Source organism: Peromyscus leucopus, chromosome 14, assembly GCF_004664715.2.
Source record: "Peromyscus leucopus breed LL Stock chromosome 14, UCI_PerLeu_2.1, whole genome shotgun sequence".
NCBI classification, from domain to species: domain Eukaryota; kingdom Metazoa; phylum Chordata; class Mammalia; order Rodentia; family Cricetidae; genus Peromyscus; species Peromyscus leucopus.
Genome location: NC_051075.1, coordinates 18,245,783 through 18,272,458, shown reverse-complemented (window position 1 = coordinate 18,272,458; position 26,676 = coordinate 18,245,783). Strand labels below are relative to the sequence as shown.

Here is a 26,676-nt window from a genome sequence, read left to right as displayed (position 1 = left end):
AATGACTTAATTACATTACAATTTCAATAAACAAAGTATTATGAAAAAAGAAGACAAAAGATATTTATTGGGTGGGGGGAGGGGTGAAAAAACTGGAAGGTCCCAGAAGATATGAAATATCCCATCCCACAGGAAAGCTTCTTCAGCTCAGGAAGTAAACAACTAAACAGTTTTAGGAAGTTCCAGAAATTATTCAGATTAATTATGTTCCTCCTTCCCTGAGATTATATAAGCATTTATATAAGTATATTATGTTATACTTTAGATAGATGCCCATAATCAAACTGAGTTGCATAAAGAAGACAGACTAGATGAGCTGCCTGAAAACATTAGAAGCCAGCAGAGATGTCAGAAAGACCCTGAGACCAACTGAATTGACTGAAAAGTAGGTTCTCTATTTGTTAAGGTGCCAGAAGGCTGTGCAGGGCACTCCAAGTTTCTTGCTTTTTTAAGTTATTACCTATGTTATGTAAGCATTTGGTGAATCAGTTATCTTGGAGTCCTTTCTGCTCCTTTAGTAACTTGTATTCTTATAGATAAAACTCATTGGATCAACAGGTTGGACTTTGATGGTATCATTAGTTTGGTTTGTCATTAATTACTGTCTGGGATGAGGAATAGTGTCAGATAACAATATTTAAGAAAACAATCTTAGTATTTTTATTGTCTCAAGTAATAGTAAACATAATAACTATTTCATAAATAAGATTTCCATATCTGTTTTTAGACAGTCACTTATATTAATTCAATGATATGCACTCATTCCAAGATATAGTTAAGTAAATTACATGATTTATGTATTCCAAACACACACATATATTATGCAACTTACCTGTACAGACAGTATACATATATTTTGTTGATATGTTTGTCCTTCCTTCTCCTTCTCTCCATTATTCATTTGTGTTCAATATATATAGCATAAGCACATCTTGTATCTATATTTTGTCTTGCTTGTATACTACCTTGCCACTCACAGCTACTTTTCAAGTAATTACAGCTTGCCTTGAATATAAATTTAAAGTTTAATTTTTAGCTAATTAATATTTATTTTCATTATGAAATTATTCTCACTTGAGTAGGTAATGAAACTGGAAGTAATGAAACTCTCAGTTAAGTGAAATCAATTTACAAGGATGGCAGTATTCTGTTTAAAAAATTATCCTTAATCTTAAACCTTGATGTTAGAACTAAAACTAATACTTTAGGTAGAATTTCTAGGATAGCACCAGAAAAAGGCCAGTAAATAATCTCAAAAGTTAAATATAACAGCCTCTCATTCCTCTCCCCATTCTATCCCATGCTCATTTCTTTGTGTCAGTCCCCAAAACTGAGAAACAGTTTATACACAGGCCCCCAAGTGGGCACACTTGTCAGGAACTCAGGTAGGGGCAGTCCTTCCTGTCCTCCATTATGATCTCTCTATTCTCACTCTGTCTGGTCACATGATTACAGGAGCCCCTTCCCCCACCTCAACTCTATTCACTGGAGATTCCAAAGTCTTGGTTTAGACACAGGATCCCCCTAACTCTTTTTATCCCTATCTTTCTAGATAATTCTTTGCCTTACTGGAAAGTGCTTTCAGGATAACCTCTTCCCACCACACCTCCATCTTCCTGGGGAAACCCCTCTAGGTGTGAACAGGATACCCTTAGTTCTTTCCTAAAATCTCTCTCAGCCTTTTTGCCTTGCCCACTTCCGTTCCTCTCTGTCATTCCCCATGACCTACAGAAGCAAATCATTGCCCATACAGTCTTAGGTAAGAGAAACCAAGGAATGGAACAAAACACTCAAACAAGAGCAGATATCAACATCTAGAATCGCAATCATTCCAATTCCAGAACCCTAGACACCAGTGCAAAAACATAATCATTAACAGCAAGACACTGTATCTCTTTAAGAAACCAGTAACTCTACTACAGAAGGCCCAGAGAAATGCAATAGAGCTGAAGCACAAGACAAGGACTTCCAAACAGCTGTTATGATTATGCTCAAGGACCTTAAGGTTATGAATATTCTCAAGTACCTTAGGGTTATGGATATGCTCAAGGACCTTAAGAGGGTATGAATAAATCCCTTAATTGAAGTCTGTGAAAACTCAAACAATCTGATGAAATAATGAAGGCAGTTTAAGACATAAAGGTAGAAGTGGAATCACTAAAGAAAATCCAATATGAAATAAAACTGGAAATGAAAAATTTAGAAAGTCAACTCCTACCAGAAAAGCAGCTAGACTGATGGCAGATCTTCACCTCTCCTTCTGCTTCTCCAAATCTAGCCATCCAGTTTCATCCTCAGCTCTGCAGCAGAACACCTGTTGTGGTCTCACTTTCCTCTCTGACACCATCCAAAATGCTTTACGAAGATATTCTTTTCTGATGTTTCTTCCCCCAAGTTATCCCATTATCCCACTCTCTAACACCAGCAGGCATTCCCAGGGAACATGCCAGCTGAGCAGGCCAGGGAAGAAGGTCAGCCAACTGAAGACCTTCACCACTCTTTCTTCTAGTCCAAATCCCATCCCCCAGTCTCTTTCCTAGCACTGCAACAAAAGATCTGCTGCAGTCCCCACATATCTACAACACTGTGGACCCCAAAGACTTTCTCCCAACCTCACTACCCCAACCATTGCTTTTTCCTAGCTTCACTGTAACTGAAGTTTTCCTGGTCCTGCCTGGCCAGTAGATATTAAGACAGTAAGCCAAATAAAAACCAGCATACTATTGGAACATGGTCCAAGAATAATAGTGCAAGGAGATTTCTGAGGGCTTGGTCAAAACTCCAAGAAAACAAAACAAGTGTATAGATGTAACTAACCGTCTTATTAAATAAGAAACACAGAAACAATGTAAAGGAGAAAGCCGAGAGGTCAGAGCTCAGAGCTAAAATCTCACCCTTCCGCCTGCGGTGTCCCAGCTTCCCGAAAGAGAGCTACTTTCTGTCTGTAAATCGGTTTTCCAGTCCTTCTGCCTTCTCATTGGTTGTAAACCCAAACACGTGACTGCCTCGTCACTGTCTGAATGTACAGCCCCCTAGGTCTTAAAGGCATATGTCTCCAATGCTGGCTGTATCCCTGAACACACAGAGATCTATGGGATTAAAGGCGTGTGCCACCACCGCCACACTCTTGCTATGACTCTAATAGCTCTGACCCGAGGACAACTTTATTTATTAACATACAATCAAAATCACATTTCAGTACAATTAGATTACCACCACATTTCCCCTTTTCTATTTTAATAAAAAAAAAAAGCAAAAGGTTATAACTAACAAAAGAAAAACTATATACAAAAGTACAATAACTATATACAATATATACAAGTAATAAATACCTAAACAGGTATTTGACAAATCAGAGAAAATAATTCCATTATCTATCCTATTTTGGTAATTCCAAGATGTATCTAATGTACTTTCTATCCTAACTAATTTTCAACTATAACTAACTAATCTTCAACCATAACTAACTAATCTTCAACTCCCTCAGAGACCCAAGAAGGGAATAATATTAGCTAACAAAAATAAAAACAGGAAGTGCATGCAAGCAACTTCCAAAAAATTTGTGAGTTGACAGAAACAGCCAGCTGCCTGGGCAGTCACCTGAGGTTTCTCCGCAGTGTTGGGGCATCATCTTCAGCCTATAGGCTTAGTGTATCTGACAGACTCATTTGTGAAGTAGGATGTACACAAGGTCAACAGTTCAACCTCACATTGGGTGAGAGCAGTCCACGTACCAGAAACACCTGAATTCCACTAGTGTCCTGTCATGATTCAGGATTTTAAATTCTGGAAATTGATGACAGTTTTTAAATTCAGCTGTCCATTCTTCTTGGCTGTGTATATATGGCTTCATCTCAGCATCCCCATTTTCTCCACATCCCTCTATTAAATGCCAGTCTACTTTCGAGAGGCATGAGCTTTCAGCTGCTGTTCCATTGTTCAACAGAATCCATCGGCCCTCTGCCTGTTAAGCTGCCTTCGAAGAAAAGGGCACCGTACCTTTTCCGGATGCGAAGGCCACTTCAGGGATGGGGCCATATTGTCCTGGCCTCAGAAGATGCCTTTTGATAAAGCCATAACCACACTTGTTTTGGCAAGAATCAGTAGTTCCTTGTTTCGTGTTCTGTCTGTCCATTTTGTCCTGTTGATTTGAGGATACTTTGTTGTCAAGTGGCTAACTTTTGCCACAATGAAAGTTGACTCCGTATACAGTTTCTTCAATGCCCATATTTTCTCTGAAGTAGATTGGTACTGCCAGGAGCCGACATGTCTCAAAAAAGAAAAATTTTCTAAGTTATTAAAATATTTTAAATGTCATATTCTGTAGATCTCTGAAGGGTTTGAGGATGACCTGTCTAAAACATCTCTGCTCAATTTTTAAAACATATCTAATATGACTACAAGTTCTATTGTAATGTCTAACTACTAACTTTCATTTCTTTATATCCTTTTTTTTTGAGAACCTGTTAAGTTTATTCTGAAAGAAGAAAAAAATGTCAATTGTCATTCATAGGTCTGAGGGAATTTCATTTTTTATTTGCATTTAAAGTCCCTCTTCTTCCTTATGTTCCCATCTGTGAATGGCTTATACTTGAACTTCATGTTAAGTTCCCAGTGGGAGAAGAGTGGGGAACGCCTCACCACATACAAAAGCACAACCCCAATCTCTCCACGTCGATAACGTCATCTTCTTTCTTGGGGTGTTACATGCTCTAGAGAACCTGATGTTTCCCAGCTGCTGTCTGGTGTGAGGAGAGAAACGCAGCACACAGCCCTGCAGAGGACGGCGGTGGAAGAGAGCAGAAGCACTTGCGCGTCGCTGGTCCAGTTCCCAGGAGTCTCCAGAATGCACTCGGACTCCTGAGGACATGGTTCTGTGGCAGACAGTATGAGGAAAGCCCTCTCTGCCCTGGTCCCTCACGACTGCACTGTGTTCTAAAGGCAAAGGGCATGTGGTTAGGAGCAGACTGGGCCCCCGTATAGTGCCAGAGTGACTAGTGCACCATTTGAGGACAAGTGGGGGAGGCATGCATGGCTTGATTCCCAGAGACAAGCAGAAAAGCTGGGGCACAGACCAATTCTAGTGTAACAGGAAGACTGCAGATCATAACGATGGTCGCTGATTTGGCATCAAAGGTGTGATACTGTCAAGGCCACAATGGCTGAAAGTGGCACCACCAGCATGCTGCAGCCAGAGAATAAATGGCCGACACGTGTGTGATCGGAGGATGTTCTGGGAGTGCCTTAGCCAATAGCTCAGAGCTTCACAGGAAGGCCACTCTGCCTGGCAAGCTTCTCTTGGACACTGTCTCCCGTGGAGCCTTCGAGGCACTTACATAGCATATTTCTGTGTCCACTCTCTTGCTAGTCTGTTGTATTTCTCTCTGTCGGCCTTGTAGGTGTGGGCTATTTCTGGCACCAGAGGGTCATCAGGGTTGGGGTCGCAGAGCAGAGAGCAGATGGATAAGAGAACTTTGGACACAGTCAATGCTGGGGACCACTGTGACCTCAGGATGTCCAGGCAGATGCTGCCATTGCTGTTGATATTGGGGTGATAGATTTTGGTAGTGAAAGCAACCTTTGGGGGCTTGAAAGGATAATCTGTAGGGAAGTGGATGGTCAGGAAAAAAAACACCTTGGTAAGGACTGTCATTCTGGAAGGTCAAGGCAGAGGAAGAAATCAGTGCCTGCCAGAATCATGAAGCACTAGAAACAAACTAGAGCTGTGCATGCAGCAGCACCACCTACCGGGCCCATGATGGTGGCCTGCCAGTGGAACAAGTCATCACCTACAGGTCCTGCCGAACACTGAGCAGGAGGGTCCCTCTGTAAGTCAGTCAGTTCCTTCTGGATCCGTTTCAGCGCCATGCTCCCGCTGCTCGGGCCCGGCCGGCCCCGCGGGGCTGCCTGAGGCGGCCGCCTGGGCCGCAGCGCTGCACGCCGGGAGCATTTCTTTATATCCTAATAGTTGGTAATAATAACATTCAAGGATCAGAAATTTGCATTACATTGTTAAATGAATGGTCTGAATACAATTAGAAATATACATATAGCATTTTCTAACAATATCAATTTCAAATTTGTATACAATATAAAACAATTCAATCCAATGTAAAGTATTTAAAACTAGTAATTGTCTTTTTCATTTCTTTCTTTTTTTTTTTTAAACAAGAACCTTAAATCTAATCTCCTTTGCTTAGCCTTTTTCCTAACCCTTGACAATAACTTGTAACCAACCCCCCTAAATACTGAAAATTATCCCAGACCCAAAACCCATTAAAAAGACCAAAAAACCACCCGCCCCACACCACCTCTTTGGGAATGTGGGCGTCATATTCTTAAAATTGCTTCCTGCTGGGTATGGGCGAAGTTTTCTTTATCCTGAAAGAAAAATTTTAGGTTAATTGTCAAATTCTAGGAAAGGTAACTATATCTTTCATTATCCAGCCTGTGTATAATGCCAAAGTTCAGGGTTTATCTCAAGTCCTTATTCAAGTAGTCTTTGAGACTGGATCATCTCAGCTAGTCATCTCAAAATTGCTCTGAGCACCTTGTAGTTCAAAGCTGATCTGTGGATGATGTTTGTCAGCTTAATGATATTATTATTGTCCACGTGGAATTGTTGTTGTTGTGGGGCCCTATCTTCTTTCTGGAGATTTCAGTTGATGTTAGGCCTGGCCATGATTTCTTGCAGAAAACTGATAAGAGACTCGAACACAAAAACATATATATGCAGCTAGCCTTTTTTCTAGAATTAGTTAGTACTCTATATGATCATTCATATCTTAACAAAGTTTAAAATGTATATATATATTAATCTTGTAAATTTTGATATAAAATTTATACTTTAAGAACAGTTTAAAGAATCAGAATAGAATCAAAAGAGTTTAGATTAGTAATAGAATAGTCCCTTGATTAATTTTGCTTTTGTCCTGTACCATAGCAGAAGATGGCTCTTTTATTCTGGCATGATACAGGGAGTTTTCATTTTCCTTTTAACAACATGCTTGATTTTAAAGAAGGAGAGAGCCATTCTCCAACTCCAAAGTCAGCTTTAAATTTTAATTGAACTGGGACTATTAGAAGACCAATAGTGTTAAATCTTTAGAGAAAAGCAGAAACAAACATTTAAGAAGACATAAATTTTTTTTTTTAGATGATATGTACCCATACACTGTTTCACTCTGTTTCCTGGGATAGATGATTTGTCCCTTTTCTTCAGCTGTTTCATTTGTCCAGTGTTCTTCAGATTCCTTAACCTTCATTCTCCTAAAAGACAAAAACAAAAACCTTTCCCCAAGACTAATTTTGGGGATGTTTCCTTTTGACAAGTTATTATCTGATTAAATGAAAAGGCATGTGTTATTGATACAAGTTAGTTTAAATTGGATGTTCATGCTGGTTGATGAACTATCACCTCCTCTAATTAAGAGGTCTCTCTTGTTCAAATTGAACCTTTATCAATTTTGATGGTACCCACAGCTTATCTTCTCCTGTAGAAACAAAAGCAAAACCTCGTCCCCAATGTAATACATACCCTGGTTTCCATTCTGAGGTCAGCACATCCTTAAAGTATATAGGCTGATTTAATTCTGTAGTTTTTTCTATTATCCAATGTCTCTCTGCAGCTGTTGTTCCTTTCTCATTGGCATTCAGAAAATTCAAAGTTAGAAGAGCATTATGCAGTCTATTTCTGGGGGTTTTTGTTACCCATTTCTGTTTATTTAGCATATCCTTTAGAGTCCTTTTTGATCTTTCTATAACTGCTTGACCTGTAGGATTATGTGGTATGCCTGTAATATGCTTTATATTGTAATAAGCAAAAAACTGTTTCATTTTAACAGAGACATATGCTGGAGCATTGTCAGTTTTGATTTGTGCAGGTATACCCATGATGGCCATAACTTCTAGCAAATGAGTGATTACAGAATCAGCTTTTCAGAACTCAAAGCAGTTGCCCATTGAAATCCTGAATAAGTATCGATAGTGTGGTGTACATATTTCAGTTTTCCAAATTCTGCAAAGTGAAGCACGTCCATCTGCCAGATTTCATTTCTCTGAGTACCCTTTGGGTTACATCCTGCTGGTAATGGCGTTTGATTGTAGAAGGAACAAGTAGGACATTTCTTTACTATTTCTTTGGCTTGTTGCCAGGTTATGGAAAAATCCTTTTTTAAACCTTTACTATTGACATGATGTTTTTTATGAAATTCTGAGGCTTCCAGCACATTTCCTATCAATAATTTATCAATCTCATCATTGCCTTGTGCTAGAGGCCTGGCAGACCAGTATGGGATGAATGTGAGTTATATATAAAGGGTGATTCCTTTTCCTGATTGTATCTTGTAATTGAATAAATAGTGAAGTTAATTCTGAAGCATCAGGGATAAATTCTGCAGTCTCAATATGTAACACCACTCTTTCAGCATACTGAGAGTCAGTTACTATGTTGAGAGGTTCTGAAAAATCCATTAATACCAACAGAATAGCATACAATTCTGATTTTTGAACTGAATTATACGGACTTTGAACCACTTTACTTAAATTTTCTGATTTGTAACCTGCCTTTCCTTCTTTGTTGGCATCTGTATAAAATGTATGAACTCCAGATATGGGTTTTTGCCGTACAATTCGAGGCAAGATCCAATCAGCTCTCTTTATAAGATCAACTCTATTGCTTTTGGGATATTTGCTGTTAATTTCTCCCAAAAAATTACTGCAAGCTCTTTGCCAAGGTTCACTTTCTGTCCATAATTTTTCAATGTCCTCCTTAGTTAATGGTACGACAATTTCTGCTGGGTCTATGCCTGCTAATTGACGAAGTCTCAATTTTCCTTTGTAAATCAAGTCAGAGATTTTTTCCACATAAGTTTTTAATTTTTTATTTGGTTTATTTGGTAAAAATATCCATTCCAATATAATATCTTCCCTCTGCATTAATATTCCAGTAGGAGAACGCCTAGAAGGTAAAATAACCAAAATGCAATCCAGCTTTGGATCAATACGATCCACGTGTCCTTCATGCACTTTCTTTTCTACCAAGGCTAATTCTTTCTCAGCTTCAGGTGATAATTCTCTTGGACTATTTAAGTCCTTGTCACCTTCTAAGGTTTTGAACAAATTAGTCAGTTCATCATTCTTTACCCCAACAATAGTTCGTAGATGAGAAATGTCTCCAAATAATCTTTGAAAGTCATTAAGAGTCTGTAGTCTATCTCTCCAAATTTGCACCTTTTGGGGTCTAATTTTTTGTAGCTCTATTTTATGTCCTAAATAATTAATAGAATCTCCTCTTTGTATCTTTTCAGGAGCAATTTGTAATCCCCAGCAAGGCAAAATTTTCTTTACTTCTTCAAACATTATTTCTAAAGTATCTGCATTTGAGTCAGCTAGTAAAATATCGTCCATATAATGATAAATTATAGATTTAGGAAATTTTTTACGTATCACTTCCAATGGCTGTTGTACAAAGTATTGGCACAGAGTTGGGCTATTCAACATTCCCTGTGGGAGGACCCTCCATTGAAATCTTTTAACTGGTTGAGAATTATTATAAGTAGGTACTGTAAAAGCAAATCTTTCTTTGTCTTTTTCTTGTAAGGGTATTGAAAAGAAACAGTCTTTTAAATCAATAACTATGAGAGGCCATCCTTTTGGTAACAGAGTAGGCAAAGGCATCCCAGATTTTAGAGAGCCCATTGGCTGAATTACTTTGTTAATTGCTCTAAGGTCTGTTACCATTCTCCATTTACCAGATTTCTTTTTAATAACAAATACAGGAGAATTCCAAGGGCTGGTTGATTCTTCAATATGCTGAGCATTTAACTGTTCTTCTACCAGCTCTTCTAAAGCCTGGAGTTTCTCTGTTGTTAAAGGCCACTGTTGGACCCATACAGGCTTGTCTGTTAACCATTTTAAAGGTAGAGCTGTTGGTGTCTTTGGAAGATCATCAGTTATTGTGCCCTGTTCTTGTATAATATGGATGGCTGGTGACCACTCATTAGAACAATATCTTCTAATATTTCTCTCAGTAACGTGTGCTAGTTTATGATTTGTTTCTGAGATTGGAGGGATGTTAAGCTGAGTATTCCATTGTTGCAACAAGTCTCGACCCCACAGGTTCATAGTTATGTTAACCACATATGGTTTTAATTTTCCTCTCTGTCCTTCTGGACCTATACATTCGAGCCATCTTGCACTCTGTTTCACCTGAGATAATGTCCCAATTCCTAACAGTTGAACGTTTACCTCCTGAAGAGGCCAAGTTGGATGCCAAAATTCTGGTGCAATTATGGTAACGTCTGCACCTGTGTCTACCAGACCAGACAACAAAACACCATTTATTTTTATCGTTAATTTTGGTCTTTGTTCATTAATAGAAGTTTGCCAAAAAATTTTCTTTATGTTTTCTCCTGAATTTTCTATTCTCTCTGTTTCATCATCCTGACCAGCATGATTTATTCCAATGGGCATTTGGTTATTTAATCGCTCTCCAGAACAGGCATTTCCTCTATGGCTGCAGGAAAGGTTTGAACTGGATTTGCAAAGGGGGCCTGCGGAAGGCCCCTCTGGGAGTTTCCCGAAGACTGAGGCAAAGGATTACCCTGTCTGTCCTTTGTTGATCTACATTCGTTGGTCCAGTGTTTTCCCTTACCACACCTTCTGTATACTCTAGAAGGAAGGGGCATTCTGTTGCCATTGTTCCTTGAAGAAACATTGTTTCTGGGAATGACCTGTCTACAGTCCCTTTTCAAATGTCCTTGCTTTCCACATCCAAAACATCTAACACTCCTCAAACCTTTTGAAATTACTTCTCCTACCCATGTATCATCATGCTCATCAGCTTCAACATTAATTGTTTCTCTAATCCAATCATCCATAGGTGCAGATCTTGCCCTTAATGGCCTGATTATTCTTTTGCACGCTGCATTCGCATTCTCAAAGGCCAAAGATTCAATTATTGCCTTACCAGCTTCTGAATCCAAGACCATTCTCTTTACTGCTGAAGCCAGTCTTTGTAAAAAATCTGTAAAAGACTCTTTTGGGCCTTGCATCACCTTTGTAAATGACTCAGATTTTTTTCCTGGTTCCTCAACTCTGTCCCATGCATTCAAGGCTGCCATTCGACATAAAATTAGGGTTTGGACATCATATAAACATTGTGTTTGTGCTGAAGCATATTGGCCTTCTCCAATAAGCTGATCCTGGCAAACTTGTATTCCTTTATCCCTCCATTGTCTTTCTGTTTTTAGCCTCCTCCTTAAACCAAGTCAGAAATTGAAGTCTCTGGCTGGGTTCCAGAACACCTTGTGCAAGGTCCCGCCAGTCCTGTGGTACTATCCTATTATATGTTGACCAAGAGTTTAACATTTGCTTTACATATGGGGAATGCATGCCATAAGATACTATTGCCTCCTTAAACCTTTTTAAATCCAACATTTCAATTGGAGCCCAAATATTTTGTGTAGCCATTTGATCAGGCATCTGCTATACGGTTACAGGATAAATTAAGGGTGACTGTGTGAAAACAGGCTTTCTTTCTGCAACCTTATGATCCAGACTTGAAACAACTTCACTGTTAATTTCTTCTGTCTGAATTTTTACAGGTTTAACAAGTTCTTCTAAAGCTGTTATCCTGGCACTTAAATTGACTATCTTTTTAAATATTGACTATCTTTTTAAATATTAAAATGTGGATTAGTATAGTGATAAGCTGCATAATTCCACCAATACTAATATTATATAGTTGTTCCATTATCAGACTGCCTAAAATTTCGAACAAAAAACCAATTTTCTTCCAATGTACACATAAAACCCATTTGTTTTTTAATGTGGAAAAAATTCTCCTTTAGATAGTTTCCTTTAAAACATCTGATATGTTATGACTTACCAAATCTGTGTAGAACAGTAGAAATCCGAGGGGATTTTCAAAACAGCCACCTAGTGTCCCAGGTGTAGATCCAAAGAGAAAGAGAGAGAGAGAGAGAGAGAGAGAGAGAGAGAGAGAGAGAGCACAAGAAAGCGTAGCTGGCTAAAGCTTAAATGCAGCCACGTGTTCCCTTTTGTGCCTAGTCAAGGCTTGGGTCTGGCTTGCTTAAGCTCCGACCACGTGCGTTGGCTTTACAGGCAGGGCCCTGTTTGGCAGGGCAGGTCTGAGTTGTTTGTAGCACCTGTAACACCGGCTTTAAGCAAGCAGGATTTAAGCAGGCAGCTCCGATAGTCCAGCCTGAGGTCAAGCAGACCTAGACCCAGGCTAAGAAGTCGCCGCTCGGACTAAGAAGCCTATCGCCCGCGGCCGCCGCCGCCGGCCGCCTGCCGCCCTTGTGGGAAAGCGGACCTGCCACCAAGCCAAGCAGTTTTTAATGGATTCTTGTCACGTTGGGCGCCAGATATAGATGTAACTAACCGTCTTATTAAATAAGAAACACAGAAACAATGTAAAGGAGAAAGCCGAGAGGTCAGAGCTCAGAGCTAAAATCTCACCCTTCCACCTGCGGTGTCCCAGCTTCCCGAAAGAGAGCTACTTCCTGTCTGTAAATCGGTTTTCCAGTCCTTCTGCCTTCTCATTGGTTGTAAACCCAAACACGTGACTGCCTTGTCACTGTCTGAATGTACAGCCCCCTAGGTCTTAAAGGCATATGTCTCCAATGCTGGCTGTATCCCTGAACACACAGAGATCTATGGGATTAAAGGCGTGTGCCACCACCGCCACACTCTGTCTATGGCAGTAATAGCTCTGACCCCCGGGCAACTTTATTTATTAACATACAATCAAAATCACATTTCAGTACAATTAGATTACCACCACACAAGTGTCCTGTGATCTCTATTTCTTCAAAAGCATACAATTGTTTTTGGGATGATGCTTTGGTGTCCCTCCCAGATGTAGCACATAGGAATGAACTTCAGATTTTTCATTACAATTGGCTATTGTTATGTGTTTACACAACTATGGAAAAACACATTTCCTTCATGTGTTACTTTGCACAGCATGTGTGACTTTTCCATCACATGCAGATTGTCTTTCATTTGTGGCTTGCTCTTGTGATTGTACACTTTACTCATGTGTTTCTTTAACTCTTGGAATATAAATTATCTGATGCTCTAAATAAAGTTGGCTACTGTGTGAGACTTTAATCTGCCTCATTTATTACCTCCATTCTCCCAAGTCCCACTGCTACTAGCACAGTAAACAAGTGGTGTCCAGGCCAGAAAACTGAGTAAGCTATGAGATAAGAGAGTAGGGACCTCACAGAAGGAGAGTAAAAATAATGGGGCAGAAACCATGGAAGGTTTTGCCTTATATTAAGCTTGTGTATTATTTTTAAAGAAAGGCACTGCACAAGTATTAAAATCACAAGTACTAGCTTGCTTGCAAGTTGCTTGCAATTATAATCCCTGGTTTCAGTAGAGGAACTTCAGATGAAGAAGTATGAGAAAGAATCTAAAAGAATATTGAAAAGGCATACAAACAAGAGCAAAAATAAAATATTCCCATTCAATTTTGGGTCACTTGGACATTGACTTGAACTGTTATTAAAATGCTTAAGGGAGATAAGAAGGTATTAATCATGAGCAAGAGATGGCTAATTTCTTGGATGACTACTAACTAAGCAATCAAACCTTAAAGTTGATAAAAGAGGCAAAAAGAGGAGATTTCCCAGTTCAGTCAAAATAGAAAGTGAAGACAGCACCACTGACTAATCTGTTGGCAATGGTTCTTTAGGCTCCCTTACTGGAGCCTCCTTTAGATACATACATGTCCTCCACTGTCTGAAAAAGACCTTGAAACATAGGTAAGGATTTGATATTCAATTAATCCTAAATTACTTCCATTTCCTGATGAGGATTTAGGAGAGCCTATGAAAGTGCCACATTTGCAACCTAGACAAGCTAGTGCACAGCAGGTAAACAGGCTTATTATCTATCTATCTATCTATCTATCTATCTATCTATCTATCTATCTATCTATCTATCTATGTATCTTCTATCTATCTATCTATTTATTTAAACCGATTCCTCCCTGGGCTCTTGAGTTGTGATTGGTATTTTCAGTGAAATTTCAAAAGAGGGGAGGTATGGATAGTCCTTACATATTATCTCTAAGGGCAAGAAAGGAACCACAATTACTTGAATCCATACTAAAAGAAGCATTTGTGTTTTGTGTGGATCTTTCTCTGCCTTTAAACTTACTTATTTTCCCCCACTAAATTGTCTTTCACAGCTATTATAACACAAGAGAATACACTGTTGGAATGGATTTATTCACACAGTGAGGTTTCAGAAAATACTAACTGCTTACCACACTCCTCTTGATCAATTAGTAAAGCCAGGGAGAACCCAATGTCAATGATTATAAGGATATGATCCTTGCCATAAATCATTATTGTGCTGTCAAGCTATGGATTTTCTCATATTAACTTAATTTGTGATTACAAAATTTTTTCCAAATTTCTCCCATTCCCCTGGCAAATTTCATTGATGGCCCGTCTAATGGTATAGGAGTGATTCATGGTCCAGATATTCATCAGTAGAATTATATTGCTTTTTCCTCAACCCAACAGCTAGAACTGTCTATTTTATTTATCTGTTACAGTTAATTCATAAACCCTTAAATGTTGTTACAGCTTCTGCTGATCTTGTAGGATTATTTCCAGCAATAGACTCATACTCACACACATTCTAACCTTCCTGGTTTCATTGTACAAAGAAATAAGCAAGCTGGTGCATTAACCTGCTATATCTTTATTTCCCTGAAAGAATATTGCGAAGGGGTATGCATCTGTCATTTCGGATGAATCCACTGCAACATTATGGTTTCCATTTCAGCTCCTCGGGCTCCAGGCTGTCAAGGACAACAATGGAAAAGGAAAAGACAGTAAATGTCACCAGAAAGATGGTAAGCCTCCAGCTGAAGGGGTAAAGGGAGATATCATCCATATCATCATCATCAGTCCAGTCTACCCACCTGGGCCTAAGTTAAGGTCCTATGCACCAAGGGAGAAGTCATTCTACAAAATGAACAGAGCCATATGTCACCCGAGAATTTCTTTCTGGCAATACTGTCTATATTAACCTGTGCATCTGCATCGAGGGCCTATGAATATGTGGTTTGGTCTTATGTTACTCATCCTCCTTTGCTTCAACTTGTAGATTGGATGAATCCAGCTCTTGTTACCTTCATTAATAATTCTGTGTTTATGACTGGACCTTGGGACCATAATAGACTTATTTATTCATCTAGAGAAGGGGCTGTGTTTATTTTTCTTTGGTATTTAAATTATTTCCTATTTGTATAGGACATCATAACATTTGTATTCCTATTAAAGACAAATATGGGCTAATTTTTATAAGATAACAGGACTACTAATCATGTGGGTCTTTTTTGAAACTATTCTCTAGATTTTTCTAATTAATATAATAGTGTACTCAATAGTACTGGACATAAACTGGATCCCTGTTCTTGCTGCAGAGTGTTACACACAATGCTTTCACTATTCTAATATTATTCATTATGTTTATAATTTGCTTATAGATACTCGTCCAAATAACAATCTACAACATTTCAAATCAAAAATCACTCTGGATACCCTGCATTTAAAAAATAAAAAGGGTCTGTGTGGTGATATTTTATTTGTGCTGATATATGGTGATATTTTATTTGTGCTTTAACAAATAAAGCTTGCCTAGATATCAGAGGAAAAGTCTAGCCATTATAAGTAAAAAAAGAAGTCAGGCAATGGTAGTACATGTCTTTAAACTGATCACTTAGCAGGCAGGGATCTGTCTGGATCTCTGTGGGTTCAAGGCCACACAGGGAACAGAACCAGGCATGGTGGCACACACCTTAAATTCCAACACTAGTTAATCATGGAGGGCTGTAGGTCTGTACAAATAGACAGGAAGTGACAGAGCTGGGCAGGAAGAGGAATTGATGTAGGTGGACAGAGAGAGCAAATCAGATGGCAGAACAGCAAGGCATATAGGTGTTGATAGACAGTTAATAGCTTGCTTTTGGAAGCTACAGAGTTGGAGAGGTGAGTTTGGCTGGTGGCTCTTCCTATTCCTCTGATCTCTCTCAGGTTTTAACCCCAATTTATGGCTCCATGTTTTTAATTTAATAAGACCATTTAGAAATTTGTCTACAATAAGTTGCTTACAATGCATTTCCTGTTTACTTGGGTTATATTATATCTGTCTGGGGTCTTTGATGTGGTTGAAGACTAGATAGTTATATTTATAGTTTTCCTTAATTATGATAAAAGATAAATTAGATATGAAATTTTAGACTCACAAATATAGGATAGATGGAATATTTTCTTTAATTTTGTCAACTATAGATAGACTAAATATTATAACTGTAATTCCTGCTTGATTACTGTTCTATTATATGTAATTCTACTATGTTAAAGTTAAAACCTTCCCTTTCAATTAGACAGCAAATGGGAAGTGCTGTGGGATGTCTTTCTGTATGCTGTGAATATGTGTTGCTCTGATTGGTTGATAAATAAAGCTGTATTGGCCTGTGGCAAGGCAGCTTAGAGGCAGGCAGGAAATACAAGCAGAGAGACAGGAAGAAGAAAAAAGGAGAGAGAAAAGATGCCAGCTGCTGTGGGATGTTCTGTATGTCCTGTGGGAGCCTGTTCTTGGGTTCCTCATGGCTTTACCCAGCAGGTCCACATAGAGGATGATTAGGACCACAGGCCTGAGTGCAGGTGTCTGAGATGGTCTGCACTTGGCTGTGCTGTGGGATGGTCTGTATGGCAAATATGTTGCTCTGATTGGTTAGTAAACAAAACACTGATTGGCCCGTGGCTAGGCAGGAAGTATAGGCGGGACTAACAGAGAGGAGAAAAGAAAGAACAGGAAGGCAGAAGGAGTCACTGCCAGCTGCCGCCAGGACAAGAATCATGTAAAGATGCCGGTAAGCCATGAGCCATGTGGCAAGGTATAGATTTGTAGAAATGGATTAATTTAAGCTATAAGAACAGTTAGTAAGAAGCCTGCCATGGCCATACAGTTTGTAAGCAATATAAGTCTCTGTGTTTACTTGGTTGGGTCTGAGCGGCTGTGGGACTGGCGGGTGACAATGATTTGTCCTGACTGTGGGCAAGGCAGGAAAACTCTAGCTCCAGCCAGCCACCACCAGGAGAAGCAAGATGTGAAAGTAAGCCATGGCCACGTGGCAACTTATAGATGAATAGAAATGGGGTTAAGTTGTAGGAGCTAGGGGCTGGAGAGATAGCTCAGTGGTTAAGAGCACTGGCTGCTCTTCCAAAGGCCTTGAGTTCAATTTCTGGCAACCACATGGTGGCTCACAACCATCTATAATGAGATCTGGTGCCCTCTTCTGGCCTGCAGGGACACATGTAGGCAGAACACTGTATACATAATAAATAAATCTATTTAAAAAAAAAAGTTGTAGGAGCTAGCTAACAAGCAGCCTGAACCATTAGGCCATACCGTTTGTAAGTAATATAAGCCTCTGTGTATTTACTTGTTTGAGCAGCTGCAGGATGGGTGGGACACAGGAGAACTTCTGACTACAGGGTAGGTGTCAAAACATGGCCCCCAAAAGGAATCATGCAAGGAGGATTCTGAGTGCTTGTGAGAAAACTCCAAGCAAAAAAACCAAGAATCTTGTCACCTCAGAATCTTCAAAAGGATGGAATTACTCTTGGATTATGCTTTGGTGCCCCTCTCATGTGTAGTAGATAGGAGTGAGTTTATTTCAGATTATTTATTACAATTGGCAATTCTTATTGATTTGCCTGTATGGAAACCCATGTTTCTGCTGTGTGTGGTTTTGCCTATCCCATGCGGCTCTTCTGCTACATGCATCTTGCATGTCATTTGCAGCTTGCCCTTGTGATTGTGTACCTTACTCATGTGATTCCTCTGAATTCTCAGATTATAAATTGCCTGAAGCTCTGAATAAAGTTGGCTATTGCATGAGACTTTGATCTGCTTCATTTGTTAGCTCCATTTCCCCAGATCCCATGGCAGTCTAGAGTGGTAAATGGTACAGATCTCAACTGAGAATTCTTGATAGAGGAAACTCAAAAGGCCAAGAAACATTTAAGGATGTTTTCAACATCCTTAATCAGCAGGGAAATGGTAATCAAAAATACTTTGAGATTTTTATTTTATATTTGTCAGAATAGCTAAAATCAACAAAACTAGTGACAGAACATGCTGGTGAGGATGAGGAAGAGAGACAGACATTCATATGTCGCTGGTGCTAGTGCAAACTCATATAGCCAGTATGGAAATCAGCATGGCAGTTCCTCAGGAAGAGGGAATATATCTACCTCAAGATCTAGTTATATCACTATTGCCACATACCCAATGTACACTTCATCCTACCACAGAGACGGTTGCTCAACAGTGTTCATTGCTATTCTCTTCATAACAGCCAGAAATTGGAGACAACCTAGATGTCCCTTGACAGAAAAATGGATAAAGAAAATGTGGTACATTTACACAATGGAGTATTACTCAACTCTAAAAACTGACATGAAATTTGCATGAAAAATAATGGAACTAGAAAAAAATCACCCTGGTGAGGTGTCCCAGACTCAGAAAGATTAATATGGTATGGTATGTTGTGGTGATATTGTGTTCCCCAAAATATTGTGCACCCTAATAAACTTTTCTGGGGTCAGAGAACAGAACAGCCACTAGATATAGAGGCCAGAAAATGGTGGCACACACACCTTTAATCCTAGCATTCTGAAGGCAGAGATCCATCAGGATCTCTGTGAGTTCAAAGCCATACTGGAAACAGTGAGGCATGATGACTCACACCTTTAATCCCAAGAAGTAATGGCAGGAAGCAGAAAGGTATATAAGGCGTGAAAACCAGAAACTAGGCTGGTTAAGCTTTTAGGCTTTTAGCAGCAGTTCAGCTGAGATCCATTGGGATGAGGACACAGAGGTTGCAGTTTGAGGAAATGAAACAGGATCAGCTGAGGAAATGACAAGGTGAGGAAGCTTTGGCTTGTTCTGCTTCTCTGATCTTCCAGCATTCACCCCAACACCTGGCTTTAGGTTTGATTTTATTAATAAGACCCTTTAAGATTCGTGCTACAGTGTGTATTTACTTGTATGCAGATATTAGCTGTGAAGTCATTGATAATCTTACTATAATCCTTAGAACTATAGAGTTTGAGAATAGAATAAGTGTAGATGTAACCAACTGTCTTATTAAGTAAGAAGCACAAAATCAATGTAAAAGAGAAAGCCAAGAGGTCAGAGCTCAGAGCTAAAATCTTTCCCTTCCTCCTGCGGTGCTCCTACCTCTCCGAAAGAGAGCTACTTCCTGTGTGTTTGTCTTTAATATAGTCTTTCTGTTCTGCCTTCTCATTGGTTGTAAACCCAAACACATGACTGCCTCGTCACTGCCTGTAAGTACAGCCCTCCAGGTCTTAAAGGCGTATGTCTCCAATGCTGGCTGTATCCCTGAACACACAGAGATCTACCTAGCTCTGTCTACCAAGCGCTGGGATTAAAGGTGTGTGCCACCACCGCCATGCTCTTGCTATGGCTCTAATAGCTCTGACCCCTGGGCAACTTTATTTATTAACATACAATTAAAATCACATTTCAGTACAAATAAAATACCACCATAAATAAGGGACTAGATGGGCCAGATAGATCTTATTAGGAAAGGGAGTAGAATAGACAGCCATGAGTGGAGGTGTGGGCTGGAATTGAAATATAAAATGGGGAGGGAAGGTGAAAGAATACATGAAGAGATGGTGAGAATTATGGGGTATGTTTTCCTTTTGGGGTGGTATCGAATATTATATTCTGGGTTTAAAGTGCTTTTGTTTTTGTACTGTTTTTTTTTTGTTAGCTTTTTGAGAAAGTTATGGGTTTAGGGATGAGAGAATCTGGAAGGACTTGGCGGAGAAGGTGAATATGATCTAAATATATTTAAATTAAAATTTTAAATATTAAAAATAAAACATTAAAACAATTTAAATTTGTGAGTGAGCCAGGGCGGTGGGTGGTAGGAACTGGAGGAAGGAGAGAAAGGAGGGAAATATGGTAATTACATTTTAATTAAAAACAAAAGAAATTGAGCTGAAGAATGTGGCTCAGTGTTTAAGAGGATATGCTGTTTTTCCAGAGTACCTGAGTTTAGTTCCCAGCATCCATGTCAAGGGCCTACAACTGCAGGGGCAGACGATCCCACACTGTGTGCCTCTGCAGGCACCTGCTTCATGTGTGTACACTCACATGCTGGTGTACCAACACATAATTACAAACGATAAAAATTTAAAATTAATCTTCCCAGAGTTGGTGATAAGAATGATAGTGCTTTGCCTAATGTAAGAGTCACATTAATTGCACTTCAGTGGTATACGACAGCACTTTTATGCAAACAGTGTTAATATGATGGCAATATGTATTCAGGACTTTATTTACAGATGACACTTAGTGTTCTAGCATAGCAGAGGGTGCCACTTGCACTGGTCAAATTAGATTTGTTCTGGTACAAATGTGTATTCAGCATCTTTTGTCATAAGTGTTCATACTGAGATTCTCTAAGTTTTACTGAGTCCTTTGTGGTAGCAAATAATTGTGAATGTAGTTGTGCCAATACATTGGTGAAACAATACACAAATCTGCTAAATCAGGGTCCATATTACAAGTGTAAACCCTGGTGATGATGTGGCCAGCTGAGAAGAATACAAGTTTTAACACTGATTAGAATAAATGAAAAAAAATACCAAATAAAATTTCAAATCTCAATATTTCCAAAGAGCATGTACATTAACAGACTTTATGGAAAAATGTCATTCATATATACTAAAATTTCATTTTCTAGAATATAAGTTATAAAGAGGAGTCTTAGTGAGCACCTGGAGCCCATCCCTTATTGTGCACACTCCTTTACCAAGTGGTTTAAAGTTGTTTTTCAAGCACTGCTGATTAGGGAATTTGCAGAGTCAATTGGTATTCTGAGCCAGTTTGATCCCAAATAGAGAGGTGACCAATGTAGACTAAATTTAATTACATTAGTTATTTTAAAAAGAGTTTTTGTCTGACTGGTAATAGACAATGGATTTACAAACACAAAACCCAAAAAGGGTTTGACCTGATGCTGATGATTTCAAAGGAGGAATAGGTCACATGGTAAGGAATGTGGGCTTCCTTGGTGAGTTTAGAGTCTCTTTGCCTGAAAGTAAGCAAATGGGGTCTCGATCATAAATACCTAGAAGGTAATTTGTCCATGCCACACAGGACCATGGAATTGATTTTTCCCAGGCAAGAACTCAGACTGGCTGACACTCTAATTTCAGATCTAGAGATCCATGAGCTAGTAAATGAGTCCTATTATTCCTCTCTAAGTTTTTTTTTAACATAGCAATAAAAATGATCACCTAATGGAAGGATCAGTCATTTATATTTTACTATTTTAAGGCAAGGTATAAAATAATTTCAAGGTGTCTGAGTATTTAATGAGATGTGAGGATTAAATTAAAATGTCCTATAGAAGAAGCAAAAACTTTGAAAATTTTTCCATCAGAAATGTGTTATTTTTTTTTAAATTTTATAACTTAGTTTAATTTTACATATTAGCCATGGATTCCCTTGTTCTCCCCACTCCTGCCTCCTCCCCGACCTTCCCCTCAGCCCACCCCCCATTCCCACCTCCTCCTGATCAAGGTCTCCCCCGAGGACTGGGATCAACCTGATAGACTCAGTTCAGGCAGGTCCAGTCCCCTCCTCCCAGGCTGAGCCAAGTATCCCTGAATAAGCCCCAGGTTCCAAACAGCCAGCTCATGCACTGAGGACAGGTCCTGGTCCCAGTGCCTGGATGCCTCCCAAACAGATCAAGCTAATCAACAGAAATGTGTTAAAGAAATGAACTTGAACTACATAATTATATCTTTCTTTCTTTCTTTCTTTCTTTCTTTCTTTCTTTCTTTCTTTCTTTCTTTCTTTCTCTCTCTCTCTCTCTCTCTCTCTCTCTCTCTCTCCCTTCCTTCCTTCCTTCCTTCCTTCCTATCTATCTATCTATCTATCTATCTATCTATCTATCTATCTATCTATCTATCTATCTATCTATCTATCATGTATTTATAATCTATTTTTCTATAATCTTTCATATTCAGCTTTAGATATTATTGATTACATCTCTATTCATATTCATATATATACATATATTTCAGTCAAAATTTAATGATGTAGTGACTCAAATTTGTTCATTTTAGAATGATTATAATGATCAGGATGGGAATATTATTTCCTGTTATTGTTAAAATTAATTCTAAGGACACTACTTTTTTTTATTAAGAAAATTTTTTATTCATTTTTACATACCAATCAAAGGTCACCCTCTTCCCTGCTCCTGCCCCTCCAGCCTCCCCTTCTCAACCTACCTCCCATTCCCTCCTACAAAAAGGTAAGGCCTCCCATGGGAAAGTACATTTAGTAGAGGAAGGTCCAAGGCCCTCCCACTGCATCTAGGCTATGTGAGGTATCCTATCATAGGTGGGATCCCAAAAGCCTGCTCATGCACCAGGGATGGATTCTGATCCTACTGCCATGGGGCCCCTTAAGTAGATCAACTGTCTCATTATGCAGAGGGCCTAATCCAGTCCCATACAGTCTCCACAGCTGTTGATCTGAATTTCATGAGTTCCCACTAGTTTGGTTTGGTTGTCTCTGTAGGTTTCCCCATCATGGTCTTGATGCCATTGCTCACAGAATCTCTCTTCTCTCTCTTCAACTGGACTCCTGGTGCTTGGCCTGGTACTTGGCTGTGGATCTCTGCATCTGCTTCCATCAGTTACTGCATGAAGGCTCTATGATGACAGTTAGGGTATTCATTCACTAATCTAATTACTGGGGTAAGCCAGTTCATGCACCCTCTCCACTATTGCTGGTAGTCTAAGCTGGGGTAATCTTTGGGGATTCCTGGGAACTTCCCTAGCACCCAGTTTCTCCCTGTCCTCATGATGTCCCCTTTAACAACCTACATATGCCTCACCCAAAGAATGGATTAAGAACATGTGGTACATGGAGTACTATTTAGCAGTGAAAAACAATGATATCATGAAATTTGCAGGCAAATGGATAGAACTAGAAAATATCATCCTGAATGGGGTAACCCAGACTCAGAAAGACAAAAATGGTATGTACTCACTCATAAGTGGATACTAGATACAAAGCAAAGGATAACCAGACTACAGCCCACAGCTCAAGAGAAGCTAGCTAACAAGGAGGACCCAAATAGGGATGCAAGGATCACCCTGGGAAGGGGAAATGGATGAGATCTCCATGAGTAAATGGGATGAGTGGTGGGCAGTGGCAGGTAGGGGGTAGGGGATGAGAACATAAGAGAACAGGATGGTCGAGCTGGAACAGGGATGGAGTGGGAGAGCAATGAAAGAGACACTACTCTTTTTAACATATTTTTTAATTGAATCTTTGGGAACTACACATCATACACCCCAATCCCATTCATTTTCCAGTCCGTCTATATTTGTCCTCCACCCTGTAACCTCCCTCCCCCAAAGAAAATAAAAAATAAAAATAAAACTTGGAAAAGAAGAAAAAAAGAGAAAAATCTACACAAATGAAGAAAAAACAAACAAAAAACCCAAAAAGACCATCTTTGGGCCATGACTTGTTCCTCTTTCAACCACAACCTTCTTCAAATGTGCCATTCTACTTCCTTATCTTTCAATCCTCTCCATCACATATTTGTTAATAGTAGTGGCCTCAGAAGTTGTGGTCTGCCACACAGTATACACTTTTGCCCAAACAGCTTTATTTGCCAATGTTCATTGCAATGTTCATTGCAATGAGTCATTGGTCTAGTTCAAGGTCTCTGGCTTCTGCTATACCATCAATACTGGACCCTCATAGAGACTCTCAGATATCCTGCTGTTGCTCTGGATCTTGGAGATCTGTAGGACTGGCCCCTTCACACACACTCCAGCAGCTCATAGATGAGAAAGATGTTTCGGTGGGCTAACTCAAAGCCCTGGATCTGGGCCTGGGTGGTAGCTGAGCTGGTAAGCCCACCAGGTTTCCATTGGGTGCCAGCTCTTCCACTCTACCTAGGAGAGGGGAAGGGCAGCTCTCCCACACCCATGTCACTGCTGGCATGCTGTGGACAGTGAGGGGCTACATTCAGGCTGCATTATAGACCAATGGCCCTCTGCATAGCCTTTGGTAGTAACACAGGCACGGAGATCAACATAATCCTCAGCTGCAATAGGACCATGGACCCAGACATGGCCCTCAGTGGCAGCACAGGCCAGGCATCATCATGGTCTTGGATGACAGTGAAGGCCTCTCACAGCAGGTTATTCCTTCTCTTCATAGAGCACAAACCTTTCCATTTCTCTTTCTCTCCCATGATGCTCTGTGAGTGCTTGGCATGGCTCGGTAGACTTCACTCTTTTGATGGACATAGTGACATCAATCCCATCACCTACTGCAGCTTGACTTTTCTAGGGTGGAAAGAGTTTGATGTTGCAGACAGGGTGTATGTTGCTGACATGGACAGCCTCATTCATTGTGCTTGATATGCGTCATAAACCTGTGCCTGATGGAGATCACTTCAGAAAACTCATGAACACATCCTGTAGCTTTGGTCAAACACAGTCTCTAATTAAATTTAGGATTATTTATTTGAATTATTAGGCATAGTTTCCAATGACTGTGGAGTAGAGAATACGAACATAGAAATGTATGCATTGCCAGAAGCTAATTCAGTCTCAATCAAAGAAATAGTTCATTCAGTCTTAACCAAGGAAACCTCCAATGATTAGAATTAATTTCTAGGGCCAGGAAGTTTTAGTTCCCTATGCTGATTTTTTTTTTTATAGAAAATTGCCTTGTGACTTTGAACAAGTTTTCCTGAAGTTTTTTAATAAGAACAACAACAAAATGGAATTCTGAAATTCTCTCCTGAGGTTCAGGAAATTAATTTCATTATTTTGGCAACAACATTGAGAACCTCAGAGGGATTCATAAAAAAAAGCACAATCATCATAAATAACAAGGTTAACAGCTCAACAGATACTTTTTTCATTTTAGTTTTAAATCAGGGCTGAAAAAGAAAAAAATTATCATTTTTGTTTGTTTATTTTCTAAATAGCATCTGACTATGTGGCCCTGGCTGCCCTTTCTCAGTCTCCCAAGTGGTAGGCATGAGTCACCACGTCCAGCTTAAAAACAGAAAATTAATGACAATAAAATTTCAAGTTATTTTCCATAGTGACTAGAATGAAGATATAGGAGCTCTCAGTAAATATCTGTGATCAGGCACGAGCCAGCCCAGTTTTAATTTTTAAAAACTTTTATAAAAATACCACCAGACATAACATTTTCAAGTAGAGAAATCATGGAATCAATGTCAAATACTCATGAAACACTTTAATAATTATCAACTTATTACAAATATTGTTGTATTTATATCATCATATTGGATTTTTGAAATTAATATACATTTTTCAAATTTATATATGTATAGAATACATTTTAACACTAATACACTCATTACTGCATGAATGCACTAATGTACTCATTACTGTATAGATGCACTAATACACTCATCTTGATGCACTTATCCATCTGCCTTCTCTTACTTTCTTCACCTGTCATTCCTCTTACCAAGTCAACATATCACTCTTGATTCTTTCTTTTTTTACTTTGTGGTCATTTGAGTTTAGTGAGGACCCCTCACTTGGGTGTGGGTATGAAGTTGTTCAGTGAATTATGAGTAACTCACCAACGGCTACTTCACTAAGTAATGACGTCTTGTACTGCAGCATAACTCAATCTCCATCAGCTCTTCTACATGGGGCAAGCTACATCTACAATTTATTGTTTATAGGCTCTATCCTGCGCAGGCCCTATTTAGGCAAAGGTGGCGGGTGCTTTGAATTTAAAAGTTCTGTGGTCATGTCATGACCATAAAGTAGTATTCCTTTGACTTCCTCCCAGTGTTTTCACTCCTTACATTTCTTTGCACTCCCTCTTATGCTCTTATGTGATATTTCCTGAGACTTGGAGGACGTGATGTTTGGATGCCATTTAAGGCTAAACACATTCAACAATCATTTGCTTTCAGCACCTTAACCAGCCACGACATTATTCTTCCCATTAACCATTGTTCACTATATAAAAAGTAGGCCTGTTCAGTTCTACCTTTGTATTACAACTATGAACCAAAATAGTGACCATCATGGCATGATAACCCTAAGAATGCAGTAATGGCATGCATATCTTGGCAATAACCAGTTGTTCTCTAATTACACATAAGATCTGATAAAGACAAGCATTTCTGATACTAGAAACCTAGCCAACAGCCCAGGGCTAGTGAAGTAATGGATAGTGGAGAAGAATCTACAACCAGAATAATTTTAATTGAACTAGCACAGTCCCTAACTACATTCTAAATATTTATCCTATACACACAGTTAAGATTAGTCCTCACCTTTTACCAAGGAAAATTCCCTATGAAATTTATGGAGACCACTACAGAATATTACAACCAATTAAAATGCAGAGTTGTGGAGCATAGTCCCAACTTATACATGTAGAACACAATTCCTTCACCTAAAGCTTGTGGATTATTGTGGAAGAGGGGTCAGAAAGAATTTAAGAGATAGAGGATCAGGGAGATGTCAACTTTAAGAAATGCCA

General features: G+C 39.2%; 1 pseudogene; it reads right to left on the bottom strand.

Moving 5' to 3' along the window:
* Positions 1 to 4,510: 4,510 nt before the first annotated feature.
* On the bottom strand, positions 4,511 to 5,942 carry LOC114704462 (annotated as a pseudogene).
* Between the last annotated feature and the right edge of the window lie 20,734 nt (positions 5,943 to 26,676).